Genomic DNA, 15984 nt, shown 5'->3' on the forward strand with positions numbered 1-15984 from the left:
ATGTACTTATAGAGGCAACTGTCAAATTGAGTACTTACCATACAATCATAGAATGGCTTAGGTTGGAAAGGACCTTGAAGATCATCGAGTTCCAACCCCCCTGCCATAGAGAGGGACACCTCTTACTAGACCAGGTTGCCCACGGCCATGTCCAGCCTGGCCTTGAACACCTCCAGGGATCGGGCCTCAACAACCTCTCTGGGTAACCTGTTCCAGTGCCTCACCACCCTCAGAGTGAAAAACTTCTTCCTAATGTTTAGTCTGAACCTGCCCTCTTCCAGTTTAAAGCCATTCCCCCTTGTCCTATTGCTACATGCCCTAGTAAAAAGTCCTTCCCCAGCTCTCCTGTAGGTCCCCTTTAGGTACTGGAAGGCCGCACTAAGATCTCCCCGGAGCCTTCTCTTCTCCAGGCTAAACAGCCCCAACTCTTTCAACTTCTCCTCATAGGAGAGGTGCTCTAGCCCTCGGATCGTCCTCGTGGCTCTCCTCTGGACACGCTCCAGCAGGTCCATGTCCTTCTTATGTTGGGGACTCCAGAGCTGGATGCAGTACTCCAAGTGGGGTCTCACAAGAGTGGAGTAGAGGGGCAGAATCACCTCCTTTGACCTGCTGGCCACGCTTCTTTTGATGCAGCCCAGGATATGGTTGGCCTTCTGGGCTGCGATTTCACATTGCTGGCTCATGTTGAGCTTCTTGTCAGTCAGCACCCCCAGGTCCTTCTCCTCAGGGCTGCTCTCCAGCCATTCCCCGATGAGCCTGTATTTGTGCTTGGGATTGCCCCGACCCAGATGTAAGACCTTGCACTTGGCCTTGTTGAACTGCATGAGGTTGGCTTGGGCCCACCTCTCCAGCCTGTCCAGGTCTCTCTAGACGGTATCCCTCCCCTCCAGCGTGTCTACCTCACCAAAGAGCTTGGTATCATCAACAAACTTGCTGAGGGTGCACTTGACCCCACTGTCCATGTCGCCGACAAAGATGTTGAACAGTACAGGCCCCAGTACTGACCCCTGAGGAACGCCACTCGTCACTGCTCTCCACTTGGACATCGAGCCGTTGACTGCAACTCTTTGAGTGTGACTGTCCAGCCAGTTCTTTATCCACCGAGTGGTCCATTTGTCGAGTCCATGTCTCTTCAATTTAGAGACCAGGATATCGTGTGGGACAGTGTCAAACGCTTTGCACAAGTCCAAGTAAATGACATCAGTTGGTCTTCCCTTGTCCACTGCCACTGTAACCCCTTTGTAGAAGGCCACCAAATTTGTCAAGCATGACTTGCCCTTGGTGAAGCCATGCTGGCTGTCACCAATCACCTTGTTTTCTATGTGCCTCAGCAGAGTTTCCAGGAGGATCTGCTGCATGATCTTGCCAGGCACAGAGGTGAGACTGACTGGCCTGTAATTCCTTGGGTCTTCCTTGTTTCCCTTTTTGAAAGTAGGCATTATGTTTCCTCTTTTCCAGTCAGCAGAAACCTTGCCAGACAGCCATGACTTCTCAAATATGATGGCTAGTGGCTTAGCGACCTCATCTGCTAGCTCCTCAGGACCTGTGGATGTATCTCATCAGGTCCCATGGACATGTGCACCTTCAGATTCCTCAGGTGATCTCGTACTTGATCTTCACCTACAGTGGGTGGTTCTCCATTTTTCCAGTCCTCATTTTTGCATTCTGCGTCAAGGGCAGTGTGGCTGCAGTCCTTGCCAGTGAAGACTGAGGCAAAAAAGTCATTGAGTACCTCAGCTCTGTCTCTGTCCCAGGTAACCAGTTCTTGCGTTTCCTTCTGGAGAGGGCCCACAGTTTCCCTAGTCTTTCTTTTCTCACTGGCATACTTAAAGAAGGATTTTTTGTTTGTCTTAATGTCCTTGGCCAGATTTAGTTCTATCTGGGCTTTAGCTTGTCTAACCTGATCCCTGGCTGCTCGAACTATTCCTCTGTATATCTCTCAGGCTACTCGCCCCTGTTTCCACTCCCTATAGGCCTCCTTTTTCCTTTTGGTCATGTCCAGGAGCTCCTTGTTCATCCATGCAGGCCTCCTGGCTTTTTGCCTGCCTTCCTCTTTGTAGAGATGCATTGCTCCTGGGCTTGGAGGAGGTGGTCCTTGAGTACTAACCAACTTTCTTGGACCCCCCTTCCCTCCAGCGCTTCATCCCATGGCACCACACCAAGCACATTCTTCAGGAGGCCAAAGTCCAGGGTGGTCAGCCTGCTGCGCACCTTCCTCGCTGCCTCGAGGATCTCAAACTCGACCATTTCATGGTCACTACAGCCCAGGCTACCCTTGAGTTTGACACTGTCTGCCAGCCCCTCCTTGTTGGTAAGAACAAGATCCAGCAAAGCTCCTCTCCTCGTTGGCTCCTCAACCACTTGGAGAAAGTTGTCCTCAATGCGATCCAAGAACTTCGCCTATACCTGGCTGTGTTACCCTTCCAACAGATGTCAGGGTGGTTGAAGTCACCCGTGAGAACCAGGGTCTGTGAATGTGATGCTGCCCCTATCTGTCTATAGAGGGCTTCATCCACTTGGTCTTCTTGGTTGGGTGGCCTGTAGCAGACCCCCACTGTAATGTCCCCTGCTCCCAATTTCCCCTTTAATCCTGACCCATAGGCTCTCAACTGGCTCTTTATCCATCCCTAGGCTGAGCTCCACGCATTCCAGCTGCTCCTTGACACATAAGGCAACACCACCTCCTCGTTATCCCTTGCCTGTCTCTCCTGAAGAGCCTGTAGCCTTCCATGGCAACACTCCAGTCATAGGAATCATCCCACCAAGTTTCTATAATGCCAATGAGATTGTAGCCTTGGAGGCATGCACGCATCTCTATCTCCTCCTGTTTGTTCCCCATGCTCCGTGCATTTGCATAGAGGCACTTCAGCTGTCTCTTCATTGAGGCTGACTTGGCTGGAGCAGCTGTAATTACTTTGTGCTGCTCTCCAGGTGGCATTCCTATTCTGTGTATTAATGGTGCCTCCCCATTGGCTCCTGTTGGTCCAGGAGCTCCTGGCTTTTCTATGTAAGTCTTTGAGCATGCTGCAGCATAGCCGGCACATTTTGGAGCGAATGGCTGCAGGCCTTCACCAGCACACCGTTCCTCTTTCCTTGGTACAACATCCCTTGGTTGGCCACGGGCAAACCCAATAATACCCCCTTCCCCATCGAATCTTAGTTTAAAGCCTTGTTAATGAGCCCTGCTAATTTTTGGGCGAAACCCGTTCTCCCCCTTTGAGTGAGCTAGTCCCCATCTGCTGCCAGCAGGCCTGGTGTCGCATAGGCCATTCCATTGTTGAAAAACCCAAAATTGTGGCGGTGACACCAGCCGTGGAGCCACGTACTAACAGACTGAGCTTGTGTGGTCCTTTCAATGTCATTGCCCGCAACAGGAAGTAGGGATGAAAAAATAACCTGTGCTCCAGGTGCTCTTTCTACATTTAAGTACCTGACTTACAAATACAGGCTTTATTTACATTAATTTCTAAAGAGAAGGAGAATACTTGGTTTTACTTGCCATCTGGAGGGACCTGGACAGGCTGGAGAGGTGGGCCTGTGCAAACGTCATGAAGTTCAACAAGGCCAAGTGCAGGGTTCTGCACGTGTGTCGGGGCAATCCCATGCACAAATACAGGCTGGGTGGGGAATGGATTGAGAACAGCCCTGTGGAGAAGGACTTGGGGGTGTTGGTTGATGAGAAGCTTAACATGAGCTGGCAACGTGCACTTGCAGCCCAGAAGGCCAGCTGTATCCTGGGCTGCATCAAAAGTAGCATGTCCAGCAGGTCGAGGGATGTGATTCTGCCTCTCTACTCCACTCTCGTGAGACCCCATCTGGAATATTGCATCCAACTCTGGAGCCCTCAACATAAAAAGGACATGGACCTGCTGGAGCGTGTCCAGAGGAGGGCCACGAAAGATAGTCAGAGGGCTGAAGCACCTCTTCTATGAAGACAGGCTGAAAGCCGGGGTTGTTCAGCCTGGAGAAGACTCCGGGGAGACCTTACAGCAACTTTCCAGTGTCTGAAGGGGGCCTACAAGAAAGCTGGAGGGGGACTTTTTACAAGGGCATCATATGATGAGGGGGAATGGCTTCAAACTGGAATAGGGTTGATTTAGAATACATATTAGGAAGAAATTTTTCGCTCTGAGGGTGGTGAGGCACTGGAACAGGCTGCCCAGAGAAGTTGTGGATGCCTCATCCCTGGAAGTCTTCAAGGCCAGGTTGGATGTGGCTTTGAGCAACCTGGTCTAGTGGGAGGTATCCCTGCCCATGGCAGGGGGGTTGGAACTCGATGATCTTCAAGGTCCTTTCCAACCTAAACCATTCTATGATTCTACGATTTGTTGGGATTCTGTTTTATTTTTTTAAGTCAAAGGCTAATTCTGTTGTGTAATAAATAAATAAACCCTCTCCTGTATCATCAGTACAGTTTGACTTCCTGATACAAATTGAAGTATTCTGGCATTCTCTTGTACTTTGGACTCCATTGAGGGTATATGTCATACAGGCTGTGTTTTCCAGCTTTTATACTGAGCGTGAGGCAGATGGGATGGAGTACCCTGTTGGTCAGTTTTGGGTCACCTGTCCTGTCCACTCCTCCCCACAGGTGGGACCCCTCTACGCTTTTCCGCTTCCGACCCTCCAACGGAGCAAATAACCAAGTTATCTGCCCTTGGCTGCTATAGCAATAAGTATAAGCAGGAGCCTCTCTGCATACCATGCCTGGGCATCAACTATCAACACAGGTCTTACCACTGAGAATGAACAGTGTCAGCACAATGTGCTGTTAATTTCAGTTGTTAGGAGAAGCCCAGCTAAGAAGCAATTACTGAACAAAACTGGTCCTGTTTTACCTCAAACCAGGACAGCTAGGAATGCAAGAACTTAGGAGTGCATTCAGTCAGTTATTAGGGCAGCTCAATTGTGTTTGTATATGAATTTCAGTGACTGTAGATATCTTGGGTATACAGCTGAGAATGCACTATAAACTTCTGTCTTTACATGTTTTGAGTGTTGTTAAAAATACAGAATTCAATGTAAGAGAAAAAAATTGGAGGATTTCCCTGAACTGAAATTGCTGCTGTTAACTTGTGAGCACTAACGTTTTGATCACTAAAATGTATTCTTTCTACTTCTGTGTGGAAAGTACAAGCAAATATTATCAGGATTTAAGAACATAGCTTATTTTTTAACTGACAGAAAATGAATTTGCATATTTCAAAAGCTCGGCACATTACACAAGTCTACTGAGAAACTCGTGGTAATTCAGTATGAATGATAACAGGATAGAATTTGTATTTCAGGAATTCTGTTCACTTCTCTGTGCACTTTAACTCTTGAGTTGATGAAACTGTAGAATAACAATAATGAAAGTGTTGGCAAAGTAGCTGGCATTAAGATGATTTCATTATGAAAACAGGAATTTGTAGGGCATAGGAAGCTTTAATTGTGAACTTCAAGGATTCCTTTAATGAGTGACAGATAGTATAAGCTTCCAAGGAAGCGATCCATCATAGGTGTAAATATATGGTGTGTGTGTATATAGGTGTATATGTACATGTAGAGATATAAAAATGTGTTACCCTTGTATTTTGGTATAATGAATTTTAGTGTTATTTTCTGATTTCTTACTACATTTTCAAGAATAAAACATAAACTCTGACCAAATATTGTTTTGTACAGTAATTGAGCAAGCCCAGGCAGTTCTGTGTTCAAGATCTGCATGAACAATGTATACATAACAATAAGTCAATTAAAAATATTTTAATAGCATAGCAATCAAAAATTATGTTTAAAGTCTATTGCTGTCTTCAGCGTGAGGCCCGGATTTGAAAATGAATCTGTAGAGTAATCCTAGGAGGTTCTGAGCGCTCTCACACTCTTTGATTTCTATTTCTTTTCTCACACGTTGCAGTTGAAAAGGGATTAGGGATGCCTGGTACCATACAGAATAAATCCATGCAGCAATTATTACTTCTGAATAGAAATTATTATAGTTGTGCTATAATTTAAGTTTTCAAAATGAATTAGGAGTTCTTAGTGAGTGGAGAGTCTGTATAAATGGAATACTCCATTAATTTAATTTTGCAAACTGTAGTACATTGGAAAGTCTGCTAACATTTAATAGAGTGTCATTCAAAATACTGTAACTAAATGGTCAGGGAAATATTGGTTAATAAGTTCACAACTGAACTTAATTAACTAATGGAGGATTATCTAACTATGGAATAAATATTAACATCAGCTACAATATATACACAGGGTAACGCTTATAACACAAGTAATAAAAGCATTACTTCTATTCTTTCCCCAGATAATTTCCTTAAAAGCCATTTTCTGGCTTAATGAACTGCATAATTTCTTTTTCTTTCCTTTTTTTTTCCAATCTACCATTTAAACTAGTTGGCAGAGAGTAAAAGCTACTATGTTTCCAAAAAGATGCTGCCATTTTGCCAGATAAATGTTACATTTCTTCACTTACTTTAATTACGATTACGAAGATTTTGGTAGGCTTTTTTTCTTTATGACAGTTCAGTGCTCTTTTAATATTTCAAAGCTTTGTTGCCATTTTATGATATCCTCAGTGTCTTTTATTTCTTAATAAAATAGTATATTCAAAAGATTGGTAGTGGGCATCTTTTTTCAAAATTTGGAATAAAAAATAATTTCTGAGAGAAAGCTAGCAGTAGTTGTGTCCAGCCCCATTGAGGCTAATAATATTGCAGGAGCTATAGAAATAAAATTACTAATAAAATTCTAAAGTCAGAAATGGACACTTGCATTTTTTCACCGGGACCCATTTATATGTCTGCTACTCTTGTAGCAGATAGCAAAATCTTGTAACAGAAAGTGATAAGTTAAAATAGAATCTGTTTTGACTTTTTAAAGACGTCTGCTGGAAATAGCTGTATCAAGGGATTGTGGTGCATCCATTTGAGGGTTATAAATAGAAAATTTGGAGTGGCCTGGTTAAATAGAGGAAATGTTACATGGGTAGGGTAGTTAGTGAGGTAACCATGAAGAAGTTTCTTGATCTTACATAAGGGTTTAATTTTAAAGATACAGCTGGTACTCTCAGAGTTGTCTTTATTATGCTTTACCAGTAGAACTGCATCACGATTAATGTAAATAAAAACTAAGTTTGATTCTTTCAAAAAAACATACTTGCTACTGCCATTACCGCTTGATTTGTGAACAAGTGACTTTTAGACTGTGTATAGTCCAATGATATGCTTTACTGATTCTGTTTTGAAAGAAATCTGAACTGAAGCCCTGTGTTTTACTTTCAGGATGTCTTATCCCAGGTTGTGTGGCTGACTGGTGTAGTCCCATGTGTCTCACATGTGAGATAATAATAATTCAGAATGTTATAATTAGTTGTGGCTTATATTTTTCAGGCTCTCTCATATGTGATGAGGTAGCTGAAAATGAGAACAATACTCAAGTGTTAAATATTTTATTCCAGACGTTGACTATTGCCCTCAAGCCTGTAACAATTAACCTCAAAAAGGATTAATTCAGCTATTGTTGAGTTCACTTGTGGAAAAAAATAGTTGACCTTTACTTGGAAGGGAAAGGAGGTGGAGGATACTCAACTCTGCAAGGAATTATTTATAGGCATGCAGTTGTTAGCTGCTGTATAAAAAAATAAAAAACCTCAAGACAGTTAATTTATTAAAATTGTATTCTTCATTACACAGAAATTCACACTTACAAAAAAATAAAGCAAAAAAGTATAAGATGAGAAATGTAGCGTAGTAATTAGTCTTACTGAGCACAGTCTTTTTTGATAAATGGCAAGTCAAATTTTACTAAACGCTATTGCAATACAAATTACTGAAGCACTGTAACCTGAAAAAATACATTTCAAGTACTTGAAAGCGGAAGTGTATTACTCTTCATGTTGTTAATCCTGCAGTGTAGTACTTATGAATGTTTTGATATGGATTATGGCTAGCAAATGTTCATTACATTATAAAGTTTACTCTCAGAGATACAAGTGGTTTGTCTTGCTAAACTTTTATACAAATTGGAATTAAATTACAAAATGGTTTTATTATAGTAACATGATAGACACACTTTTCATTGCACATACATAAACAAAAGAAATATTTCATTTTTTTGTTTGTACACTGAACACATTTACCTTTTTCTTATTTCAGAGGAATAAATATTTCCATCCCTCTTCTCTGCTAGAAGTAAAATTAAAGAAATGTAACTAATTCTGAATTTTCTCAATATTTTTACCTTGCGGTTTCACTTTCATGCTTTTTTCTCTGTGAGTTTCTTGCTGTATTTTCTCTTTCCTTCCCCTTCTCTCCAGTAAAATGGAGTGGCTTTTCCGAATAAAGCAGAATGAAGCAGAAAACATCAAAAATAGAAAAAAAATATTTTAATCCTTTCTGTATAGTGACCAGAGGCTAGAAGTGACAGTAAGAGTTTAAAAGCTAGTATCTCTTTCCTTTGCTTTAGTTGATGATCATAATCTTGTAGGGTACACAGAACTTCACTTTACATGTGGTGAAATTAGAATAAAATCACAGCATGATATATAAGGGGATTTGTGTGAAATGCAAAAGGGAATATTTAAGATACACAGAAACACTTTTTTTTTTTAAATGGAGAATCAACGAGTTTACTGTAGTTTTTGTCTATGTCATCAGTGTCTAGGTGCTTTTCTTTCTTTTTGTTTTAATTGCAGTTTTTTCTTCCATGTCTGTTCACCTACACTTCTTTTTTTGGGTCTTGATTACAATATTTAACCTAAAAAGGCTGGATGGACCCAAATGTATTGAGTTCCATAGCTTTGCTTTGAAAGCAACGGAAGTCCCTAATTAACTGGAATGTTTTTTGAAGTTAGATCTTGAATGGAAGGTAATGTGTGGGGAATGTCTGCCCCTTCTCCCTGTTCTGCTTTACTGTTGTCTGTCACACTGTTATGTGACTGAGTGGGGCAGTCCCCCTCTCACAGAAGCGAATCAGCGCTTCAGATAACATGAGCCTTCCCAGAGGTTTTGTGTGTCAGGACAGAAGCCTTCAACTGAACGTTTTATTAGTCTTATTTCGTTCCTCGTGGGTATAATGAACTAAAAAAACTTGCCCAAATTAGTCTAATAAAGCTCTTTGATCCACTATAAATAAACTTTTTTGGCTCCGTGGGGATCTGAGGGCTTTTCAAAATGTGGGTTATTTCAGTGATTGGAAGAGAGGTGTTTGTGATGGAAGGTAGTGGCAAGATACTTAAAACTAGTCCTGTGTTTTTGTTCCAAACCTAACAAGTCAGCAATGCTTTAAAATGTAACAAAGATATGACTAAATCACTGTGCTGGTTACTTGTGACAGACTTACTTTTGAAGTACAGTCTTCCAGCAAGCAATTAGTTCTTTTGCTTTTAGGTAGAACTGATGATGTCCTATTTGCAAAATAGTTCCATTAATGGAAAAGCTTTTACAGTGTTTCGTTTCCTCTGCAGTCTGTCAGGAGGAATAAAAGTGGAAAACCTGCTTGGGTAATGGGATTGGTAGACTGACTAAATGAGAAGCAAATCTTTTGGAAAAAGCCGTATTTCTTTATGCATTTGTTTCTTAAAGTTGAAGTGTGAGCATTGAATAATGCTCTTTGAGTCTCATTGCTAGTTTGCTTTGGTTTAAGTATTTGTGGTATCTTCGTGCTTAACGGTGTTAGTGCAGGGTGTAATGGGAAATGCAGCCTTCCTTGTGTGGAGCTCTTCAAGCTTAAAATACATGTTGCTGTACTTCAGGGGCGATCCTGCAGATAAACTTATAACACAGTGTGAAATCAAGCTGGAAGTCTCAATTAGTCTGTCACTTGCCATAGAATATTCCAGGCTTCTGGCATAAGCAGTTAAAACAATGATTTAAAATTTGTGACTCTTACCTAACCTTCTTTTGGTGACAGCATCCATTCCCCTCTGATGTAGGTTGGTGTCTCTGTCTTATTGAGGAATGCCCTGGGTCCCTGTTCCTATTTGTCCCCCTCCCCTCTGCCGCATTTCTTTTCCTTTTACTGCACTGTGGGTGGAATTCACTTGCCTTTGCTTAGGAAACTAGCCCTTCTTTAAACAGGCTGGAGTATGGTGTTTGGAATCTAGCTGCCCCTTCAGAAGGCATGGCTCTCCTCTATGTCCTCTGTCAAATCTCCTAGCCCTGTACAGATCTCAGCTCCCTAAGGAGCTGAGGCATGTAGAGTGTCAGGAAACATCTATATTTACACAAGTAAAGCCCAACCTTTTTGTTACTCTTCCTGTCCTATGTCTCCTTCCTCCCTCCCTTCTGCATTCCCCCCTTTCCTTCCTCCCCTTTTTCCCTCCCTTCTTTCCCCCCCTCCTTCCCCCTCCTCCCTCCTTTTTCCTCCCTTCCTTCCTTCTGTTCCCCCCTTCCTTCTGTTCCCCCCTTCCTTCTGTTCCCCCCTTCCTTCTGTTCCCCCCTTCCTTCTGTTCCCCCCTTCCTTCTGTTCCCCCCTTCCTTCTGTTCCCCCCTTCCTCCCTCCCTTCCCCCCTCCTCTCCCCCTTCCCTGCCCCCCTTCCTTCCTTCCCTCCCCCCTTCCTTCCTTCCCTCCCCCCTTCCTTCCTTCCCTCCCCCCTTCCTTCCTTCCCTCCCCCCTTCCTTCCTTCCCTCCCCCCTTCCTTCCTTCCCTCCCCCCTTCCTTCCTTCCCTCCCCCCTTCCTTCCTTCCCTCCCCCCTTCCTTCCTTCCCTCCCCCCTTCCTTCCTTCCCTCCCCCCTTCCTTCCTTCCCTCCCCCCTTCCTTCCTTCCCTTTCCTCCCTTCTCTCCCTTTCCCTTTTCCCTTCCTGTTGTTGGAAACCCTGTACAGTCTGAAGCCTTCGGGTCCTTCACTGGAACCTGGATCGTCCCATTACAGAGTGTTGATTTTGTGAGGTGACTTTCAAAATAAACAGCAAATAAGTTCCTTGTACTTCCAGGTAGCGACAGCCATATGAGAATTACTGCTTACTGTGATTAACAGAAGGTGCTGTGTACATTGGAGTTCTAATGTAGATTGTGATAGAGTATTCTGTAGTTACTGCGGCATGAAATTGTACACAATTAAAAACCAGATGATGCAAAAATTTTTGAGATTTTTTACAAGTGGCCGTGCTGACAATCTGTTTCAGCTTGTCTCTATATATGGCACATTAACTGAGTTTGTCTCAGATAATCTTGTTTAATGTACTGGAATCAACAGGCTATTCTGCAGTGTCTCTCCGTGACTAGCGTGGTGGCTTTGTGTTTTGCTGGGCCATACATCTTCTGTGTGTCAGGCAGTGAGATGTCACTGAGATGTGAGGAGATGGAAAATAGCAATTTGTCATGAAAACCTCAGCTAATGATGAGCTGTGCAAACAGCAGAAGAACCTTTAGCTTTTGTATAAACCATGAAGAATTATCAACTTGCTCAAATTTTGATAAATGTATGCAGAGGAGTTGCAGTATAGATTTTATTTAAATAACTCTATGAAAGATGAAGGAAGACTTAAACTTATGAGCTATTCAGAAATACACTTTTAAAGCTGTTGGTTTAATGCTTAAATGTGAGATGCTAAAATGTTATTCAGAGACGTAGTATTGTAGACAATATGCAGTGTAACTTTCTACAGCTTTTTCTGTTGTACACTGTTTGTGCCTCACTTTGCTTTTTTAAATTTTAATTCTTTCAGATATATTTGGGAGTTTCAAGGGAAAATATGGAACTTCAGCAATGCATCTAAACTATTTAGATCTCCTAGATGTTTATCAGTTGTGCATTACATGCTTTCCAACATTGGAGATGCTGTGAATGGAGCCATGGCTCCTAGAGCATCAGACCTTGGGGGAACACAGCATAGGTCTTCAAATCCATAGGATTCTTCAATAACCTAGAACAAGTTTCACAGTCCAGGTCTTGATTCCCTTATCTGTAACATGAGATAATAATTCCCCACTGCAGAAGCATGTTGTTACGTAAAAATGTTCATTTTGGGTGCATGGGTATTACAGAAACAGGGCACATATAAAAATTAAGATTCAGGAAACAGATGCATTCAGGGCATAGCCCAGAGCTTGCAGCGGTGTCAGTGCTGGCAAACACTTCTGCACTGGTAGCGTCTTTGGAAACATTTGGAAATCTGCATTCAAAGGTCAGTAGGTTGTTTTTAACTGGAAAATTGTACAATTGTTGTACTTTTTGATAGATTTAGCTATTGATGTCCCATCTTAGAACAACTTGAAACACCACCTTCCTGCTCAATGATCAAAATCTAGTTGGGACAGACAGCTGACTTCCACTATTAAGGTTTTTTCAGACCAACATTAAGTAAAATAATTAGTTACCATTCTAGGAAGTTTCTGATCTTCCATTATAGCAGCAAGTTCCAAAAAGAGCCAAGTACAATAGGAAATCTTTAACAGGGAGGAAGATCTGAGCTTCCAGTGTTTTCATCTCATGTTTCAATATTTTTTTTTCCTTTGAAGTGGTAAAAAAAAAACAAACAACCCACCCCTTAATTCAGACACTTGAACACTCTCAGCAACTCCTCTGCATTAGTGCTTGCTCAATCACTGAGCTCAAAATAGATTTGCTAGGGTGTTGCATGATCCACTATACTCATATTTAATAATTATAAGCTACCTTTGCTTTTCTTAAACAGCATGATGCCTACTAAGAAGGTGTAGTACAACATCACAATCTTCTGGAATAATGATCTTTTCTTACCTGATAAGACTGTGTAAGTCTTATGTAAGAATGTAAGTCTTCGCTTGCTCTAATGTATCAGTCAGGAGACCGCTTCTGAAAATTAAGCGAAGAATTGAAATATCTGCTTGTGGTTTAACCCCAGCCAGCAACTAAGCACCACACACCCGCTCACTCACTCCCCCCCAGTGGTATGGGGAGACAATCAGAAGGGTAAAAGTGCAAAAACTCAGGGGTTGAGACAAAGACAGTTTAATAGGAAAAGCAAAAGCCACGCATGCAAGCAAATCAAAATAAGGAATTAAGTCCCTACTTCCCATGGGCAGGCAGGTGTTCAGCCACCTCCAGGAAAGCAGGGCTCCGTCATGCGTAACAGTTACTTGGGAAGACAAACACTAGAACTCCAAGCATCCGCCCCCCCCTTTCCTTCTTCTTTCCACAGCTTTTATTGCTGAGCATGACACCATATGGTATGGGATATCCTTGTGGTCAGTTGGGGTCAGCTATCCTGGTTGTGTCCCCTCTCAACTTTTTGTGCATCCCCAGCCTCCTCGCGGATGGGGCAGTGTGAGAAGCAGAAAAGGTCTTGACACTGTGCAAGCACTGCTCAGCAATAACTGCAATATTTCTGGGTTGCCATCCCTGTTTTCAGGACAAATCCAAAACACAGCATCATGCAAGCTACTACAAAGAAAGGTAACTGTCCTAGCCAAGGCTGTATCTATAGCTGTGTATGTACTTTCTGCGCTGTGCTAACCTATGGCCATCACTGAATGGCTATGTCGGGCTCTCTAGAGAAAAAGAGTGGAGTAACTCAGTTACCTTCTCAGGATAATCTGCAATGCTTGTTTTTTTCTGGGGAAAAAGTTAAAAAAAAATTACAAAATGCAGAAGATCCATCCTAATGACTTCAACATCATTCTTCCCATGTGAGTAAGAACCCAGCCTTCACACCGCTCCTAGAACTCTTTTAGTCAGCAGTCTGCTGTAATGCTGCCATGAATTTGCTTGTGTCTGCCTTTTCTCGTGCCCTACTTGTATCCTACCAGAAAACACATTTTATTGGCGTTTCATCAGTGCTCTGTTGATCTTATTGATCTGATTTTGTATGTTCAGAGAAATCACAGCACCCTTTTATTTAGAGCCATCAAGCTTATAGAAAAGTCATAAACAAGGATATTTTATTGATCTCTTAGCGTCGGTGCCATAGTATTGGTGCGCGTTACGATTTTAAGAAATCTGTTTTGTTGTGTGTTGGATTTTCAGAGCTGTACGATAGGTGTCTGATAACAGAGAAGGAAATGTTTACTCTGAAAGCAGTGGAAATTAGAGATGTTACTGAGATCTCATTAAGCTAAATCTTCTTTACATGTTATGTTTTAGAAAATCTTCACGAGACCCAGGACAAAGGAGGAGGAATGCCTGTTGCTTTTGATGAGACAAGGGTGATTACTAGAGCTCACTGAAGCACTTTAGATTTGAGATAGTCTGAAGAATGCTTTTTAGCAGTAGGCAAACAGTGGGGTGCTCTGCAGTATTTTGTATTACTTTGAGAATATGCAGAACATTATAGCCAGAATATACAGCAGGTTGTGAATTGTTCATGTGCATTGTATAAATTTGATTAAATCTCACTGCTTGGAGCAGTTTATAGTCCTTGTTGTTAAGCAAAGAAAATAAGATCCAGTTTTCATAAAATGAAATTCTGCCGTTGAGAAATAAACAGTGCACGTGTTGTAACAACAGAGAGGCCCCTTTGGCTGCTCCGTAGGTCAGTGTTTGTGCACTCACAGGAACTCTCCTGTTGTACCCACTGAGGTGAAGGAAAGGGGACATCTCTGAAGGTGTGTCTGTTCTGTGGCATTAGTAGGTCTGCCTAGGCTCTGCACAGGAGAAACTGGCCCTGCATGTAGTGGATATTGAGATGTTAGTCTCTGCATATTTGACTGACATACTGTAGAGCACTTGGATTGAACTGAGAAGTGAAGTGACACGGTATTTTGATGAACTTTCTCAGAATAAATGCATCTCTTCCATCCTTCTTACCCTCTGGTTCCCGGTCCTCATGTGCTGGGTAGTCAAGGATCAGCCTCCCATTTTTTTTTTTTGTTTTTTCTTAAAATCGTTCCTATTTCATGGTAAAAATGAAGCAGACCTCGAACCTGCAATGATATATATGCTGTCGCAGATACTTTCTTTCCGTTCTTTTTTTTTTAAACCTTCTCATAGGTAGTCATTTTTCTCAAGACTTCTAACAGTATTATAACTTGTGGTGGTACATATGTTGTTTACAGGGACACCAAAGCAGTGCCGTGAGATCGCTCTCGGCTGAAGTTCAAATGTCATCAGCCTCTTCATAACAGAACTGTCTTACAGCAGGGGGGAGAAGTAAGACTGTGATTCCTGGAAATGTGGTTAGGCAGTAAAATGCCACCAAAATAGACCCTGACTAAAGGCTGAAAAGAGCTGTGCAAGTAGAGAAGAGCTGTGTTACACGGATGCAGTGCGTCAGTCCAGGCCCCTCTCTTTTCCGATAGCAGTTCCATACCCATTCCTGAACGCTGTCGTCATGCAACTGATTCGTTTAACTTCCTATTTTGTTGTCTTTTGATTTGTAAACCAAAACACTGTGGATAGGGAAAAACTACATCCAATTTATTTTCAGCCATATTTCTACAAAATTACATAGCTTGAGTGCCCACTTACTTGATTGCTTGAAAGCTTTAATCTGTAGAGTTTAGCCGTTCAATTTGCATGCTCTGGGGTGTTATTTTGTCTGAATTTGGAATTCAGCTTTGAATGCACTGCATTATATTCACATTGTTTTTATTTTACGATCTCTATATATTTTACTTTGGGTGCATCAAAAGTTTCTGTCAAAATATGTATTATAATATATTTTTTTTATTGCTTAAAGTATTCTTTCTATTTTCTGCTGGTTCCTGCCTGTGCATAAAATTCCTTTTGTTCTTGTGTGTGTGTGTGCACTGTTTTGAACTGAGGTGTGGATTTAGACAGCAGAGAATTTATTATAAAGAGGAGTTTTTGGCTTTTGTGTGGATTTGTTTTGGATACACACTTTTTTGTTTACTTTCTGCTTGTTTGCCACTTTGCTGGCAGAACAGTTACAATATTTCTCCCTCCTTTTTTTCTTGACGCTGGAAAGCATAGGCATGTGGAGTATGACAAGGACATTACCTCGGCAATGTTCAAATAAGCATCTTTTGTTCCTCTAGAAATTTTGAAAGTCCTGCAGAGTTCTGCCAGTCTGAAGAAACCCAGGACTTCTTACCTGCAGCTGTTGACAGCA

The 15984-nt window shown here is 42.0% G+C and overlaps 1 protein-coding gene across 3 annotated transcripts in view; it reads left to right on the forward strand.

The window, feature by feature from the left end:
- The window catches only part of NUBPL (NUBP iron-sulfur cluster assembly factor, mitochondrial), a 97796-nt gene that overhangs the window by 21000 nt on the left and 60812 nt on the right, over positions 1-15984 (forward strand). The window lies entirely within an intron of this gene.

Source organism: Vanellus vanellus (genome assembly GCF_965231255.1).
Source record: "Vanellus vanellus genome assembly, chromosome: 6".
Taxonomy (NCBI): Eukaryota; Metazoa; Chordata; class Aves; order Charadriiformes; family Charadriidae; genus Vanellus; species Vanellus vanellus.